This window comes from Octopus bimaculoides, chromosome 4, assembly GCF_046866305.1.
Source record: "Octopus bimaculoides isolate indiv1 chromosome 4, ASM4686630v1, whole genome shotgun sequence".
In the NCBI taxonomy this organism is placed as follows: Eukaryota; Metazoa; Mollusca; class Cephalopoda; order Octopoda; family Octopodidae; genus Octopus; species Octopus bimaculoides.
Window position 1 is genome coordinate 61,402,662 of NC_142931.1, and position 19,373 is coordinate 61,422,034.

The following is a 19,373-nucleotide window of genomic DNA, read 5'->3' on the forward strand; positions in this document are numbered from 1 at the left end:
CCGCTAAGCATTTTGTCCGACATGCTAATGATTCTGCCTGCTCGACGGAACCGCTAGGTCGCAGTGATGTAAGCAGACCCACACCAGTTGTCAAGCGGTGTCGAGGACAAAGACAAAAGCAAACTCAACGACATACACACACTTAGAAATGTATTCTTTTGGGCTTTTGTTTACCAAAGCCACTCACTAAGCTTCAGTCGGCCCGGGGTTAAAAAGAAAACACTTGCCCAAAGTGTTGCACAGTGGGGCTGAACTCATGATCATGTGGTTTGGAAGCAAGTTTGTTACCTATTAAAGCGACTGAGTGTTGTATACTTAAGCGACAGATGCTTGTATACTTGCAAATCTCGGATCTTATCAATACGTAACAAACCCGATCTTTTGAAGTACATGTGCAAAAATTATGAGAGCAATGTATTTACTGAGTGATGGGACAACCCAAGATTCGCATGGTGAAAGCGAAATCAGGATCTCATCTATGTTATATTGTACTTCAACATATAGCACCCATTGAAACATACATATTCTTTTCTGTTCTAGGCACAAAGCCTGAAATTTTGGGGGAGGGGGCCAGTCAATTGGATCGACCCCAGTACGCAACTGGAACTTAATTTATCGACCCCGAAAGGATGAAAGGCAAAGTCGACCTCGGCGGAATTTGAACTCAGAACGTAAATTCAGACGAAATACCGCTAAGCATTTCGCTTGGCGTGCTAACGTTTCTGCCAGCTTGTCGCCTTAGAAACACCTAAATATTACAATTTTGCTGTGCGTCTTTTCTTTTATCTTCTTTTACTTGTTCCAATTATTGAACTGCGTCGACGTTGGGGCACCACCTTGAAGTATTTAGTCGTACAAATCAACCTCAGTACTTATTTGTAAAAGTTTGGTACTTATTCTGTTGGACTATTTTGCAGAACCGCTAGGCCGCAGTGATGTAAGCAAACCCACACCAGTTGTCAAGCGGTATCGAGGACAAAGACAAAAGCAAACTCAACGACACACACACACACACACACTTAGAAATGTATTCTTTTGGGCATTCTTCTTTTGGGCATTCTTCACTAAGCTTCAGTCGGCCCGGGGTTAAAAAGAAAACACTTGCCCAAAGTGTTGCACAATGGGGCTGAACTCATGACCATGTGGTTTGGAAGCAAGTTTGTTACCTACACAGCAACGTCTGCGTGTATGTAATGTTTTTATATCACATGTTAGAAGACTTACATATCGGTTGTGTAGCGGTTGTGGGCAGCTTCGACGACTGACCCTAGAAAAGCTAAGTTTATGCGGTGGAGTTGTTCATAATAGACACTGTTTACCACCGCAAACATGTCTAAATGATATCTTTCAAGTATTTGACGAGAAGTTGATGGACTTGATCACTAAGTGACAATAAATAGGAAACAATTTTCTTACTACAGCAGATGTAGCTATTAAACATATTTTACGAGAAATGCTCCCAGCAAACGATGTCTTACCATCACGCTTCGTATCCATCTCGCCTGCTAATCTTTACAGGCCACTTTACAGGTGGACTGTTTTAACGGAAATCTCTGAAATTTGCACATGACTGAATCGAACACCATGATCGCAGAGGTACAAGATTTTCGAGCTCGGAATCACCTCGATTTTGCATATTAATTAGCACAGAATGAACACTTTCAAAGTGAATTAAATCTGCGTTATCATCGTTTTCCAGTCTTTGGTTGCATTCTCACGTAATTCGGCTGTTATTGAATTTCCGGTCCGCATTGATTTTGGCTTGTCAATAAGCGTTCTGTGGTGATCGCAAAGATCATACGAAATGAGAGCTGGCGCAGTATTCGTAAAATGATACCATATTTATAACACATTTTCCTTTCAAAACACATGCATCTTGAAGTTAAAAGTTATACAGTATATAGTAAAATAGACTAGCCGAGTGGAGACCTTCGGTGTTCTTGCGTCTTCCTTGCTGTCCTTTGGAGGTAACGTCATTTACGTTTTGTCCGTCGGGAACAAAAGGCGGACTGACAATCTTTTTAGTTATTTCTTAAAATAACTAAATACTGATCTTAAAGTTTCTATTTTTTGTTTGTTTGTTTATGTAGGAACACAGTAATATACAATATCTGTAACAACGCCACATAATAATGTATTGCATAAACAACAATGGCGGACTGGTAGAATATGTAGGGCAACGGACAAAATGGCCTGTGAAATTAAGTCATGTTCCTTTACGTTACGAATTCAAATATATAAAATGTTACAAATGGATGCTACTGTTTAATCTTAATTGACCGTCATAAAAGGTATTTCATGTTTATCGCTTTTCTTTTTATGCAGACATAATGCATCTCGGACTTAATTCCTTGTGTCTAAAAGACAATAGGATATGATTTGAGGGAGATATATTTGCTATTTCTGGCATCTAGGACTTGAATCTCCTGTGTCTATAAGACAATAAGGTATGATTTAAGGGAGATATATTTGCTATTTCTGGCAGGTTGATCGACCATCATTAGACTACGATCTTCCATCCCTAACCGAATAGACCTACGATCAAAGATATTTCAACCATTCCGTCTTTTTTGGAGTATGTAGGACTATAGGGTGTTCGGACTCAATTAGATGACCTTTATACCTTTATGCTTCATTTTTCTTCTCCTCAGTAAACAGCTTGATGTATAGGTGAACAATCAACGTTGGAGAGTATAAAGATTAAAGTAGTAGAGAAGTTAGCTGAGATGGAAGACTGGAAGCCATTTGAATACTGGAAAAGTGTTACATGTATCATGATGATTCATGCTGAGTATTAAAATGCGGACACCATAACTGCTGCTCAATGTTCTGTGAACACTGTAAAGGCTGTAAGACATGACATATACAGTTGCAACAGAGACTATGATGCCATGGCCAGCAGAAAGGAACGCAGCAGGCATTATGACTGTGTACACATACAGTAATTCATTTAACAGTGATGAATAGGGCCTTAAGCTCAATTCAGCCACCATCAAGATCCACACCATCATCGTGATTGATGCTAATATTATGTGTAATGCTACGAGAAGTACAGTAATAATAACAACGACAAAACAATTGTAGTGGAGGTGGTGGTCATATTAGTGTTAATGATGATAATGAGGACGAGGGTGAGGAAGATGAGGATGATGACTATGATAATAATGGTTTCAAATTTTGGCACAGGGTCAGAAGTTTTGGTGTGGGCGTGGGGATGAAGCCTATTAGATCGACCCCAGTTCACATTTGACACTTAATTCATTGACCCTGAAAGGATGAGAGGTAAAATCGACCTCAGAACGTTAAGATGGACGATATAAAGGTAAGCATTTTGCTCGGCGTGTTAACGATTCTACTAGCTCGCCACCTTAAAAAAAAAATTTCTACTATAGGCACAAGGCCTGAAATTTCGGAGGAGAAGGTAAGTCGATTACTTCGATCCCAGTTCACAACTGGCACTTATTTTATCGACCCCGAAAGGATGAAAGACAAAGTCATCTTCAATGGGATTTTGACTCAGAACGTAAAGGCAGACAAAATACTGCTACGTATTTTGCGGCATGCTATCGATTCTGCTAGTTCATCGCCTTAATAATAATAATAATAATAATAATAATAATAATAATAAATACGAATGCTGTTTAAGATTAATGTTGTAAATGATGATGATGATGATAATAGTGGTGGTGTGCGTGATATTAAAAAGTAGTAATTAAATCCCAAGAGAAATTTCAGGTTTCTTTCGTCATTTAATGACAAATGTTAGTCTTCGCAGAAATCTTTATTGCGTCCACCAATCAACTTGGAACTGATTCCATTTCAACTGGATCCGGTTTTCATTCTTTTGCTGTTTATTTTATTGTGAACTTTCGAAAAAAAAAAAAAAGGAAAGAAAAAACACAGAGGAAAAAGAATTAAACAATATCTAAAAAGAATATGGCGTTTCAACAACACCAGCTCATGGCTCATGCCGTGATTCTGCGTTATTTATTCAGGGAATTTCGTTAATTTGTGTCAATGTGGTGGGCTTGTCACATGGCTTTGGTTTAATGAGATAGCGTTACATAGTCGCGTATCCGTTTAGAAATAGCAACAAAATCTCTTTCGAAACAAGTCTTACTGTCTTTTTTTTTAAAAAAGGAGACGCCAGAAAATTAAGAACCGAATTCTCTGCATATAAGAAAAACGGAATAGTCATGGCTGGAACGCGTTTGATTATGGGGTTTAACTTGTGTTGGTGTCAAGATAAAACACTTAAAAATACAACAATTATATTTCTCTCATACCACTCTTTCGTCTTAAATATAGAGCGATACATTGCATAAGGTTATCCTAGCATGAGTTTATCCCTGGATTAAGTTATCCCTGCATAAGATTATCCATGCATAAGGTTATTCCTGATATGCAAAATAGATGATAATCATAGCTGGAACGTCTTTGATCATACGTCTGCTTAGTGACAGTTGACCTGGACCTTGGATGGGTCTAACGGACTTCGCTCAGATGTAAATATTCGGATTGGGCCCCTCGATTCCTTTTTTTGTCCTCTCCTTCTTCCTACAGATATTAACCTTAATAAACTCTTCAGCCACACCAATCTTATAAGTTTGCAAGAAACTACAAGGGTTATACATCTTCAAAGTCAAAGGATGTATTGTAGCACGATTATTCCATGCAGTATTTGTTCTGGTTCGCTGAGTTCAAATCATGCCAAGGCAAAATTTGGCTTCCATCCCTTCGGAGTAGATAAAAAAAATCAAAAAAATCAGTCGAGTGCTGTCTCTAATTTTTTTTTTATCTCTCTCTCTCTCTCTCAGAATTAGCAATGTGGATTCAAGAAAGGAACGTTTACATCGCAGCCTCATTAATTCTTTTATTGCGAACACAAGAACGAAAGGAAGGTTTTTTCGTTCTTATATGTAACTAATTGAAATTCAATATCCGCGAATGGACATCACCAACTAGTAGAACAGCCTCCACACGCTGTTCTAATTGGATGTGTCGGTTACTGTCGTATCTGACAGCCGGTCTTTCCTTAAAAACTATTTTCACTTGTACTCTAAAATAAACAACGTTGAGTGAACAAGATGACCCTTAGGCGGCCGATCGACCTACCAAAATTAACAGCCAATCTCATTCAAATTACATGTCATTGTCCTAGTAAAGGTCATGCTAGTTAATTGGTCCTAGTTTGCTATGGTTGGGATGTTTATGATCATAGGTTTATTCTATCCGGACTGATCTGGTGTGAGTCAAAGACTACTAAGTCAAACAATGGCATTACACAATAAAATTTCAGTACGAAGGCAGTGAATGAATATATGGAGTTATCTTCTGGCCGTAGACCTGGTACAAATACTTACAACAGAGTGGACGCTTAGAAATTCTCTCAAGGACCAGGTTGCATTTAAACAGAGTAACGGGTTAGATTTATACCCACAAGGAATCCAAAACGTTGATCAACACTGTTATTGTTGTTGTTTGTCCTCAAGACAATCCTGATAAATTGGATTGATAATCAAACGCATTCCAACCGTGATCATCTCGTCTTTTTGAAAATTAGAGATAACGTTATTCAATGTGTCCTATACTGGTTTCAAAATTTGGTCACATAATCAGCAATCTCACATCAAACCGGTTCATACAGATGTAACTTATGAATGCATAAGTGATAGCTGTCGAAATGAAATATTTTGGCCATTGTGCATACTCTGTTAATTCATTCAGGCTTGTTACAAATTACCAATTGCATATTCGAAATCCTTCAGAGAGAATGCGTAACGATTTATATAATTTTGTCTTAAGTCTATTTCTATTTTTTCATTTATTTTCGAAAAAGAAAAATAAAAAAAATAAAAATAAAAATAAATGAAGTTAAACTGGAAATTAAATTACAAGATAATTTCCCTGTACTGCAACACCTCATTACCATCGGCTAATTGCACAAATGACAAGAGTAAAATAACAAATACCACCTTAACAAACAAAATCCAACGATGCCACTGTTAATAATTGCTTCTAACATAGGCACAAGGCCTGACATTTCGAGGGTGGGCGATGAGTGGGCGATGGGTGGGTATGTGAGCGAGTGGGTTGTTTATTCAGCGAAGTCGACCCCAGTACATGACAGGTATTTTATTTTATCGACTCCAGAAAGTTGAAAGGTAAGACTGATTTCAGCTGTATATGAACTCAAAACGTTCCGTGTAGTAGCTGAATGACACAAAGCTTTTTTTATTTGCTTGCTCAAGCGATCCTTCCAATTCATCGCCCTTTCCTAAAGATGGTAGTGATGATGATGATGATGATGATGATGATGATGATGATGATGATGATGATGATGATGATGATGATGATGATGATGATGATGATGATGATGATGATGATGATGATGATGACGGTGGTGGTGGTGGTGGTGAAAGTGATGTTGTTAACGAAAACAAAACGTTAAGTACTCACAGTTAAAAAGCTCAAACTTGAGAAATTCCTGCAATTTTTGCCTGCAACTATAAGCTATTAAACAATTAATGACAGTTAGGGTTAAAGGAAGAAAAAAATGTGAAAGTGAATGTGAAACAGGATGAGAAAAAGACAATTACAAGAATAAAGGTTTTCTTTTTTTTTCCTCATGTTCTTTTTCCTTCTTTCTATCCTCCAGTAAAACTGTTTAACTCTTTCAAAGCTAAAATCAAGGAAAAAATAAAATGGGGGAAAAACAAACAAACAAAAACAAAAATTGAACGTACGTTTGTATGTGTAATAGAATGCGTGCCCTTGAGTGTATGTGCGATAATTTTTACGTGTGAGCACTTGTATATAATATGCATGTGTTTATGCATGCAAAAATGTATGTGTGACGCTTATGTGTACGACTATGCTTGAGCGTGTTTATGCACCTTTATAGATGAGAGTGTGAAAATGTTATATGTGCACGTAAATGTGTGCATGTACGTGTGTGTGTTTGTGTGTGTGAGATAGTGCCTCTCCGCGTGGGAATGTGTAAGAATATCGTGTATATATGTGTATGTGTGTATGAGTAAATTTGTGTGAAAGTATGCATGTGTGAATGTGAGTAAGTGATTCTGTCTATCTGTGAGTGTAAGAATACACGTTTGTCCAAAAACCTGCGTTTGTTTGTGTATATAAACCTTACTGGACATCTATGTATGAAGTATTCTAGTGTTTGCCTAAGAATCTCTCTTTCTCTCTCTGTGTCTCCGTCTCTCTCTCACTTTCATTTTCTGTGTATGAGTGAGCACTTAGACATCCATCCATATGAGTATGTGTCTGAACGAATGGACGCATGTGAAAAAGCAAAAAAGAAAAAAAAAAGAAAAAAGAAAGCGAGAGAGAGAGAGAGAGAGAGAGAGAGAGAGAGAGAGAGAGAGAGAGAGATAATAAAGAGGAAACAGAGATGGACATAGGTATAGCCGTGCAAGCCATTACGTGTTTTCAGATTCAAGCCAGCTGAATTGGCATTTTTGGCAAGTGTCTTCAACTATACCTTCAGGCTGACAAATACCTTGAAAAATATAACTGTGCAAGTTTATGATGATATGAGTCAGAGATTGTATGTATATATGTATGTATGTTTGATTTTTTTTAAATGGCTTTATTACTTATATGAGAAGTGTTCTTCATTATAACTCAAGTTTCTCGCGTATACGAGTAGCGACCTACAACTACCAAAATGTATTCTAATCGAAATTCGCGAAGCGGAGATGAAAAAAATCCATATGCCTTTTGACAAGTCACCTGACGAGACTCATCTGCACCTATGACACATCGCAACTGATTGTATAGCATCTCAGCCGCAAAGCACCGGTGCACGAGAGGTCGAAATGGTCGTCGTGAATAATAAAGTGTCTCGTGAATTCCATTTTCTCTCTGTCATATTTCAAAAACTCTACAGAGACGAAGGAATTCCTGAAGTAAATCCAGTGGCATCTACATCCATACTGCTGATGACATCAGGTAGCCGAATACAGTGAACGGGCTTTATACGGCATACTAAAAAGTGTATACCCAAATTTAAAATTATTACTTATGTATGTGTTTGTGTTTCACATTTTGCCACAAAGCCAGTAATTTCAAGGGAAGGGACAAGTCGATTGCAATGACCCTAGCGCTCAACTGGTACTTATTTTATCGATCCTGTAGATGAAAGACAAAGTCGACCTCGGCGGAATTTGAGCTCAGAACGCAAAAAACAGACGAAGCATAGTTAAGCATCTTGCCCGGTGTGCTAACGATTTTGCCTGCTCGCTGCTCTCGTAATATCCAATATTAAATTTGTTTTACCTATAACACTGGAAGAGGTTCGGTTCTTGCTTGCATAAAAAAATGAAGAAAAAGAGAATGTAACTATTAACGACGATTATACAGCGATATGCATATATGTAGTCGAAAATCATCCTGTGATCATTCTGCTTTGTTGTTGGCACTCCGTCGCTTACGACGTTGAGGGTTCCAGTTGATCCAATCAACGGAACAGCTTGCTCGTGAAATTAACGTGCAAGTGGCTGAGCACTCCACAGACACGTGTACTCTTAACGTAGTTCTCGGGGATATTCATCGTAACACAGTTTGACAAGGCTGACCCTTTAAATTACAGGCACAACAGAAACAGGAAGAAAGAGTGAGAGAAAGTTGTGGTGAAAAAGTACAGCAGGGTTTGCCACCATCCCCTGCCGGAGTCTCGTGGAGCTTTAGGTGTTTTCGCTCAATAAACACTCACAACGCCCGGTCTGGAAATCGAAACCGCGATCCTATGACCGCGAGTCCGCTGCCCTAACCACTGGGCCATTGCGCCTCCACCGATCACTACTTAAGAAAGTCGAAACCTGCGTCATCTCTAGAGACGAGCACTACACTGAGATGTATGTGTGTTGGTTCAACCGCTTACTTTAAAGATACGAAAGCGTAAGACAAAAGAAGGAAGGCGGAAAATAAGAGACATTCGCTCATTGACACTTTCCTTCAACGGGGAGTTGACGCATGGTCACACACATTGCTGGAAAAAGGAGTGAAAGTTTTCACGACTAATGCTCCGCCGTCTTTAATTAGGAATTGACGCACTGAAAAATCTGCACGTATATGTGTTCACACACACACACACACACACACACACACACACACACACACACACACGCACACGCACACGCACACACACGCACACACACACGTGCATATATGTATGTATATAATGTCTACCCTTATTATAATGACTAGCAGAGAACTGCCAGGGACTGGTGCTTCTGCTTGTATATTTAATTTTTTTTTGTTATCTCCAAAGGTATCTTAACATTATTGCTGTAGCTTCGACATTCGAATAAATGGCCATATTTCTAAGTGAACATCTATGAATCAGTCTACAATTCATAATCCTCAACTTTCAATCTAACAGCTATATTTCTGATTAAAGAAGTTTGGTTGATTAAACAGACAATTTTCTAATTAAACAAGCATTTTAATTAATTGTGCAGATTTTTGTTTCTGACAGAACAGCGCATCACATGTTCACAAACACGTTTTTTACGTTATTAGGTAACGGGTATCTTGATAGTTCAGTAATATTTTCACACTGTTGTAAGGCGACAGGCTGGCATAATAGTTACCACGCCGGGGCAAATTCAAATTCCGCCGAAGTTGACTTTGCCTTTCATCCTTTCGGGGTCGATAAAATAAGTACCAGTTGAACATCGGGGTCGATGTAATCGACTTGCCCTCTAGCACAAAATCGTTGGCCCTGTGCTAAAATTTGAAATCGATATTTTCACATTGTTCTACAGCAGTGGTTCCCAACAGTGGTTCCCAACCCTTTTGTTTAAATGAGTATTCCCGCGGACCCCTTTTAATATGCTTATCCTTATGTATATATATATATATATATATATATATATATATATATATATATATATATATATATATATATATATATATATATTACGGAGATGTACTTGCATTGCAAGTGACCTGATCTGCGATCGTGTGCTGGAACGAAAACAATTGCAGCGTGGAAGGTGTTTATAAGCCATTCAAAATAACACACAAAAGCCGTCAGATTCACCTTGGGAAAGTGTCTTTTACTATAGCCAAGGGCCGACCAAAGCCTTGTGAGTGGATTTGGTAGACGGGAACTGAAAGAAGCCTGTCGTATATATGTATGTATATATATATATATATATATATATATATATATATATATATATATATATATATATATATGTGTGTGTGTTTGTGTCTGTGTGTGTGTCTGTGTGTGTGTGTGTGTGTATGTTTGTGTGTCAGTGTTTGTCTCCCCGACATCGCTTGACAACCGATGCTGGTGTGTTTACGTCCCCGTAACTTATCAGTTCGGCAAAAGAGATCGATAGAATAAGTTATAGGCTTACAAAGAATAAGTCCTGGGGTCGATTTACTCGACTAAAGGCGGTACTCTAGCATGGCTACAGTCAAATAACTGAAACAAGTAAAAGAGTAAAAGAGTAAAAGAGTAAAAGAGTATATATATATATATATATATATATATATATATATATATATGAAATTTTGAATTTAGTTCACAGCCCCCCCCCCTCCAGTACTACCTTTGTGGACTACCACTGTTCTACATTTTTGGTAACAATGACAACTACGAGTTGTTCAATCTGTCTTCTAACTCACTGTTATCGTGACAGTAACATTAAATACATTGGTATTTAAACCAAACAGCTGTTAACTTAATCATGTTTCCTTCAACCCAACAACCTGGTTCGTGGTTTTCCGAAGTCCGAAGACCAGTTTTCTGACAAGTTATAATGTCCAAAAAGCCATTTTCGTTTCGTCCCCAACTTCCATTATCAGTGCCTGTTGTCTTGAAATAACCACATCATTTACGATTCAACGGTTACCAGTCATGCGGAATAGTGAACTCCTTAATGACGACACTACAGTACCATCTTTTCTTGCACGAGGCAGCCCAAGGACAAAAACAACAAATTTGGCATCACCATATCCTCATAGAAAACATCAAAATCAGAATTAGGCAGTTTCTGTTTTTATTTTTATTTTTTCAAATGTAATCAATCATTTAGAATGTTTAGCAGTTTTAGACCAAATTTTTTTCTCTACCATCCAAGAAGTATTTTCTTTCTTTCAAGTGAATTACCAGATATTCAAGTTTTTTTATCTTAACCCCGACCCCAATGACATGAATATTAGTATAATACTTATTACTCAATTAATTATTCCGCTAAGTAACAACAGGTCCTTTGCAGCATGCAGGTTTAATCTTTAAACCATCAATTTAGTATTCATTTCCAAAAATCAATGTCACGAAAGTAAGCCATATATGCAATATATCTACGTTTGCAAAATTTTAATATCATCGTTAATTTCACCTTTTGGCAAACTCATTTGTATGAACGAACTTTCCATGTTAATTTCCTGCAAACTCACTTTTATGAAAACATGTTTATTGTGGTGATAATGAATATATGCTTTTATGTATTTACTTGTGCAATATTAATATCCCTTTAATATCTCTTAATCTTGTGCCAGTATCTCGATTATGGTTGCACTGAATTTAACGTTTATGATTCTTAAACACACAAGCACAGCTCATCTGAACGATAAACAGAACTATTATCGAGGCAGCAAGCTATAATTGACTGTTCTAATTGTTCCAACAGTCAACTTCAAAAATTTATTCTTACTTTATTTTTTATCAGTTTTTCCTTTTCCCTCTTTATCTTTATATTTCTTCTTCATTGTTTTTGTTTTTGTTTTTCTCGTTTCTTGTTTACTCTTTCTATTATTCTATTATTACTTATTTTTCCCTTGATTCTTCAACCTGTGCAAGAGCCGTCTTGAATTTTATAATTCATATTCATTTCCATAATGTGATTGTTGACATAATTCTTACACATTTTGTGATTACAATTTGTAGTCATAAAATTTTAATTGTTACGGAAGGATTATTGAAACAACAGTAGGGGAAATGAATATCTGAAATATCATCGATATTGTTTCCTGATATTGTTTTGCACACGCACACAGACACATACACACACACCACATAGAAAACACACACACACACACACACACACACACACACACACACACCACATAGAAAACACACACACACACACACAAAACACAACACATACACGTACACACACACGTACACACACATAATGCATGCGCACTCACACACACATATATATAAATGTATGGGCATATATTTTATCAATGTATATCAGTGAACCTTCACTTTTCGAACGAAAACTCTTCAAATATTTGTTTCGCATTAAGATCCGGACATTGCCTTATCATTCTTGACTTTGCAAATGCAGGGAATCAATGATTGTCAAACGAACGACACTGTCATTCACGAACATTGATATAAATTTTTAAAATCTTCTAGAGAAATATTTCCAGATCGGTGCGCTATTTTTTGCAGAAGATTGTCTGGCACGAAAACAACTTGAGAAAGCCACCAAGGAAATTGGTACAGCAGGTGAAAAAATGCTCAAGATGACTAAAGTTGATAAGAAACCGCAAGTGGAACTCTTCTGCAGGTGAAGACTAATTCAGTCCTCGCTTCCCCATTCGGGCGAAACGTACAGGCTAAAGGGGCAAAATGCTTGTGACTCCGTGATACTGGCTGACAATACAGAAGGGCTTCCAGCGTTGCGATGGATTTAGACGAGCTTGTAAAATTTCCGAGAAGCCCCTATAGTTTTTGCTTGAGGCAAAACATCTCCAATGTTTATTTCACCTGAAAGGAACACGATATAAATGAAGAATTAATAAAACAAATTTATCCATTCTTTTATTTCAGAATTCGTCCAGTTTCTCCCTTTGTGCGTCAACCTTCTTTCTTTCTTTCTTTCTTTCTTTTACTCTTTCTTCCTTTCTTTCTCCTTCCTTCCTTTCTATCTTTCTTTCTTTTTTGTCTCTGTTTGTCTGCCTACCTGTCTGCTTGTCTCTTTTTTTACACATAGGTGCGTGTAAAAGTTGTATATGTGAAACAAATGGAGTATTACTACAAGAGAAAGAAAAGGGAAAGAAACAAGAACAGGAACTGAGGAGAAGACAGGGAGAGAGGGAGATAGGTGAGAGAGAGAGAGAGAGAGAGAGAGAGAAAGAGAGAGGGAGAGACATAAAGAAAGAAAATGTGAGGCAGAAACAGAGGCAGAAAACTGTGTATTCATAAATGTGTACGAGTGTAGAGTTAACAGGAATGTTTTCTTCCTTCAGTATATAGTTCATACATACATACACACACACATACATACATACATACATACGCACGTACGTACATACATCCATAAAAACATGCAAACATACACACATATCTATATCTATGTGTGACTACATATCTATTTATATATCGATCTAACCGTATCTCTACTCTCTTCATGGATACATATAAATACACACACACACACACACTGTATATATATATATATATATATATATATATATATATATATATATATATATATATATATATATATGTATATATATATATATATATATATATATATATATATATATGTATATATATGTGTATGTATATAGTATCCAAGTATGATGTGTTAAAAAAAACTGATTGGATCCTACAAAAATGCATTTGTTTCCCTACTAATGGAGGTCATCAAGCTTGAGGACCCCCTATTAGGTTAGAAACAAATATAGATTTGTAGCATTCAATTACTTCTTTAAAAAAAGAAAATACTTTATCAATCACTCGGTTTCTAGTCTGCTTAGAATCCTTTTGGTAGTTCAAGGTTTACGCTATTTGGAAATGTAAATAACACACACGCACGCGCACCCCAACCCATACACACGCACGTATACACATACATATATATGCGTTTATATATGCATGAATATACACATAATATACATATATAAGTGCATACTTACCTGCACATATCTATATATCGAAATACATACATACATATATATATATATATATAAATATACACATACACATGCACACACACACACAGACACACACACATGTACATGTACATCTATATATACATACATATATATGGGTGTGCTTGTCAGTGCATGCTCATCTTAACCTGTGTCTGTACGTAACAGTATATGTATATATATATGCATATATATATATATATATATATATATATATATATATATATACAGAGAGAGAAAGAGAGAGAGAGAGAGAGAGAGAGAAAGAGAGAGAGAGAGAGAGAGAAAGAGGGGAGAAAGAAGAGAGATAAGGAAAAGTAAAGTGAGCGAGTAGATACAACGAGGAAAAAATAATATAAGTCTATTGTGCGAGTGAAAGTGCATGAAAAATTTTAAATTGGTGTGTCTGAGTATACTGGAAGCCTCTAGGTATTTATGAACGAAACAAAATATTCTGAAGATCTTTATATTTTGTATGTAGATAATATAAATATGAAAGCGATATAAAGTAGATTTATAAAGAAGCCCCAATATTAGTATTAGTAGTAGTTGTTGTGGTTGTTATTGTGGTTGCTATTGTTGCTGTTGTGTCTATTGTGTGGCAAAATGGTGCGTTCTAACAGAATGTCGAAAGGACAAATGATATTGAAATGCTTTCTAACATAAAAAAATAGATGCTGTGATAAAGTATATATGCATTCATATATGCATGCACATACTCGTGCATATATATATGTTTTTACATATACATGCATATATGCATATATACGTATATGTACATACATCTATACGTATATATATATATATATATATATATATATATATATATATATATATATATATATATATATATATATACATATGTAGGCACAGGACGTCACGAAACGTGTACAACAAAAAATACGAAGTACGAGTACATGGAATACGAACTATTTTTTCGAACAACGAAAGACACAATGGAAAACAAGACAAACAACATAAAGAACGACCCTTCATCACTTCTTGGCTGTTTTCTATTCTTGTATTTCGAGCATTTAGCAACAATATACGCTTTCGATGAAACAGTTGCTCCCGCAAAGCAAATGAAATAAAATTTGGGATTTTGCGGAGGGTCAAAATTAGTAACACAAACGGGACAGATAAAAAAAAATAGAGGAAGGGCTGCTAAGCCTAAACGAGGTTGTGGTGGCGAACACGTAAATCAAGCTTGGACAGGAGACAGACAAGAATGCGTCTTCCTCGTTCCAGCTACAACGGAGAGAAAGAAAGAAAGATGGCTGATGACCACATGAGTGCCACATTAGCAGGGGAGGGGGAGTGAAGGAGAGAGAGTGACAGAGTAATAGGAGAGAATAGTGGGAGAAGAGGAGGTAAATGAATAAGAGAGAGAAAGAGAGAAAAACGAAAGAGTATACAGTATTAAAGGTTTTGAAAAATAATGGAATAAAATTTTAAAATAAAATAGAAAAGAGGACTGAGGACTATTGTAGTTTAGCATAGTTATAATGTTATAGCATTGAGATAAATTTAGAAATTAGATATGCAGGTTACAAATAAATTATATTTAAAATTATTAGAAGAAAGCGAAGAAACAAATTATTAAAAAAATATATAAAGGAGAGTATTAGATATAAAAATTTAGAATTTAGGCCCATAGGCTAATAAGGAATATAATGTATTTAAAATATAAGGATATAAACATAAAATATACGATGAAGTATGTAAAATATAAATAGTAAAAAGTATATAATCCTAAAAGTAATATTTAAAGGATATATAAAAAATATACAAAAGAATATATAAAAAATATAAATAAAATAAAATGTATAACAATATAAAAAGTATAAAAATAAAAAAATACAAGAATATAAAAATGTAAGAAAAATATAGAAAATAATAAAAAATATAAAGAAATATATAAAAAATTATAAAGCTATATATATATATATATATATATATATATATATATATATAAAGAAAAAGAATTATAACAAATTTGTTATAAATAAACAGATAGAGATAAAAGATAAATATATCAAAATTTAATATAAATAAAGCTAAAAGTGAAGAACAGTCTAAGAAATGTTTATAAGATATATATTAAAAATACATAAATCTAAAATAATAATGAACCTTAGAGGATATATTTTATACTTAGGGGAAGTGTGAAATAAAAAAAAAACCGCGAGTAGTAAAGATAAAAGCATATCTTATATCAACCATGTATGAAAGGAATTGATTTAGGAAATATCTACATACATATTGTAATAATTAAAAGGGCGTAAATTTTCTAGGTCACAACATTTTAAATATAAATAATTATTTCCTAGTAGTAAAGTTGGATCTTTTTTAAAACGGGGGCCACATTTTTCATTAATGTTTTACGTAGTGTTTTTGGTATCCGAAAGACTTTCAAACTTCGTATATTTATCTATTTTGTGTTATAGAACAGAAAAATATTTTTGTATTCGAATTTATTTAATGTAAAAAATTGTTTTATTTCGATAATTTCAACCAATCACTGACAAGTATTCAGTTGTTTATATTTACTCCTTTGGCTGATTAAGCCATAGCTTCGTTTTATTTGCTTTTTTCATTTTAAATTTGCTGTTTTACCCTAACCCTAGCCCTAACCCTAACCCTATCACCGATAGAATTGTTTCAAAATAGTTTGTTTATGTAGTCGGCACTTAATGTATATCGGCTGAATGGACGTCAGTGATTGGTTGAAATTACAGAAATACGACAACTTTAACATGGAATAACTTAGGGATTTCTTTTTTTTTTTAAGAAGACTAAGACAAAAAGATGTTTTATATGACACATTCTACCAGTGTTCCAAGTTTCAAAGTGTTTCGTTAATGAAAAATGTGGCCCCCGTTTTAAAAAAGATCCGTAAAGTTATAGGATAATCATTTCAACCTAAAGGTTATATATGGTCAAATCACGAGAGAATCTTATAAGTATGATTTACTAAAGGAATACTAAATCTAGTATAATTAATAAGTATTATTAATGATAACCAGCAATGTGAATGCGAATGCGTTAAAAACAATATTTTAAAATATGGTATTTAAAGACTATCGAAATTTATGATGGTTTATAATGATTCAACAAATAATAAACTATAAAGAAGGAGAGATAAAATTAGGAAGAGAAAACAAAAATGAAATTAAAAATTAATAATAAATTAATGAAGTAGTACTAATTCTAGGGGGAGGGAGGTTATATTAACTGCTATATAGAGTTTGAATGTTTAATCCATGGAGTTATAAGCGCAGTATACTATGTAAAGGTAAGAGAAAAAACTATACGGGGAATAACTATTAAGACATAGGAGTTATAGTGTGTAAGGTATAAACGAATTGGGTGGAATATAAGTTATCCAGATATCATGATTAGTTATATAAAGAGGATAGCTATATATAAAGGATCAACGGTGTTAAGGGTCAATAGAACACATTACTAAACAGGTTATAATATTACAGAGAGTAAGCTATGAATGATAGTGCACGGTGAGTAACTTAGGTCATCAAAGAGACAGTAGGAAGTATTTATTATTTATGCTTCTAAAGTATTTAAAGGTACGGGTAATACAATGAACACATGACGTCCTAAGATCTAATAACCGGTAAATTCTCTGTTCTGACCAAATATATACTATTCTGATAAGTTCATTCTGCCAGCTGAATTGTAGCAGGATCAATGTAAATATTTTTACTCCGTGAATTTGTTAACTATGTTGAATAAGGGCACCCTTTATGTTTGAAGATCATGAATTCATCTGACAGAAGCGGTTTCTTTACAATGATGTAATGTCCTCATTAATCAATTAAAAGAATCGCTGGAAACGGCCGTAATACATTGACACCTGTACCTCTTTGTTACTCATATTTTATTCACCTATCCTGGAATCTACGCTTCGTAAATATTATAGATAGTATTTTTAATATAAACTACACGTCTGAATAGCTAAGAGCAGATTTCTTCACTCAACTGGGTCTTATAATCTGCATACACTGCAAGAATATCATGTGGCCGGCACTTATGCACCAAATCTGATATCTACTTAATATAGTTGAGTATGCATGATACTCAGGCCTAACAAGGTGCCTCAATTTAAGTACTTAGTTCAACTGAATCTTAATGATATATTTATATATATATACATATATATATATCATTAAGATTCAGTTATATGTATATATATATATATATATATATATATATATATATATATATATATATATATATATATATATATATATATATATATATATATATATATGCATGTATGTGTTGTGTCGACACCCCCAGCGAAGAAGTAGGATCTCCCAAGACATATAAATAGAGGTAGTCTGGCCGTGGTAGGAGTGTTGAGTAGCAGTCGAGTAGCAGTTGTGTAGCGGTTGAGTAAAGATCATCCGAAGGTGCTAGATAGCAGTATATTGAGACATAACAGTATGTATGCTTGTGTATATAATATTTATGTATATATGCATATATATACTTACATACACAACACATATACATATAGATTTGGCAATTGAAACAGGAAAATAGAAATCAATATTTGTTATTATTAATCAGCAGAAGTAATGGAGTGTCTCAATGGCCGAGAGTCTCGTGAATTGGCGCTTCTCAAACTTGTTTCAAATCATTGGGATTATAATTATATATATATATAGATGAAAATCATAATATAGTGTCATGCAGATTGAGGGCTAAAAAATCCGCATTTGCAGTTCATCTATGTAAAGTACTATCAAGCACTGATACAAAAAGAATGTAGTGTCTACCAGTACAAACTGTTGCTGTGGCATGCAGTCGAGAGATTTTCAAGTAGTCAGTTATGACATTCAAGAATTGGAGCAGATTGCTAACTAAGATGAACGAATCTTGATTCTAAATAGAAAAAAGAAACGTATACAAGAATCAAACAACTGGTGATAGCTGACTCAACAAGAACAATTTTCGTTGATGCTTGTAGTAGAACAGTGTTGTAGGAAATTAGTAATAACGGTACACATCTCCTGCGTGACGAGTGGAATGTGAAGTCACTATAAGTAAGGTGACGTCGGCCGGTATCGAGAGGGTGCGTGTAGATTGTGTTGATAGTCATGTCTGTGCTGATATTGTAACTATACTGTGATACTAAGCGGACGTTATAACGACATAACCTTTTGAGGATAATAACACTGTATGAGTAGGAGTCGTACAGTACCAGATAGAAACATTCTATCAACGACTTCGGAATATAACAATATCTGTCAGAGCGCAAACCGCTGTACAAAGACAGATACGACAAACAGGCAAAATATTTTTGTTTATCTAATTTTGCGCAATTGCAGTGACCTCATATGAAATTGCTAAGATTTTTCTCGTAGGTGGTAGGATTGTTCACTCTGATTTTAAGCTGCTGATGAACTTTGCCTTACACACAG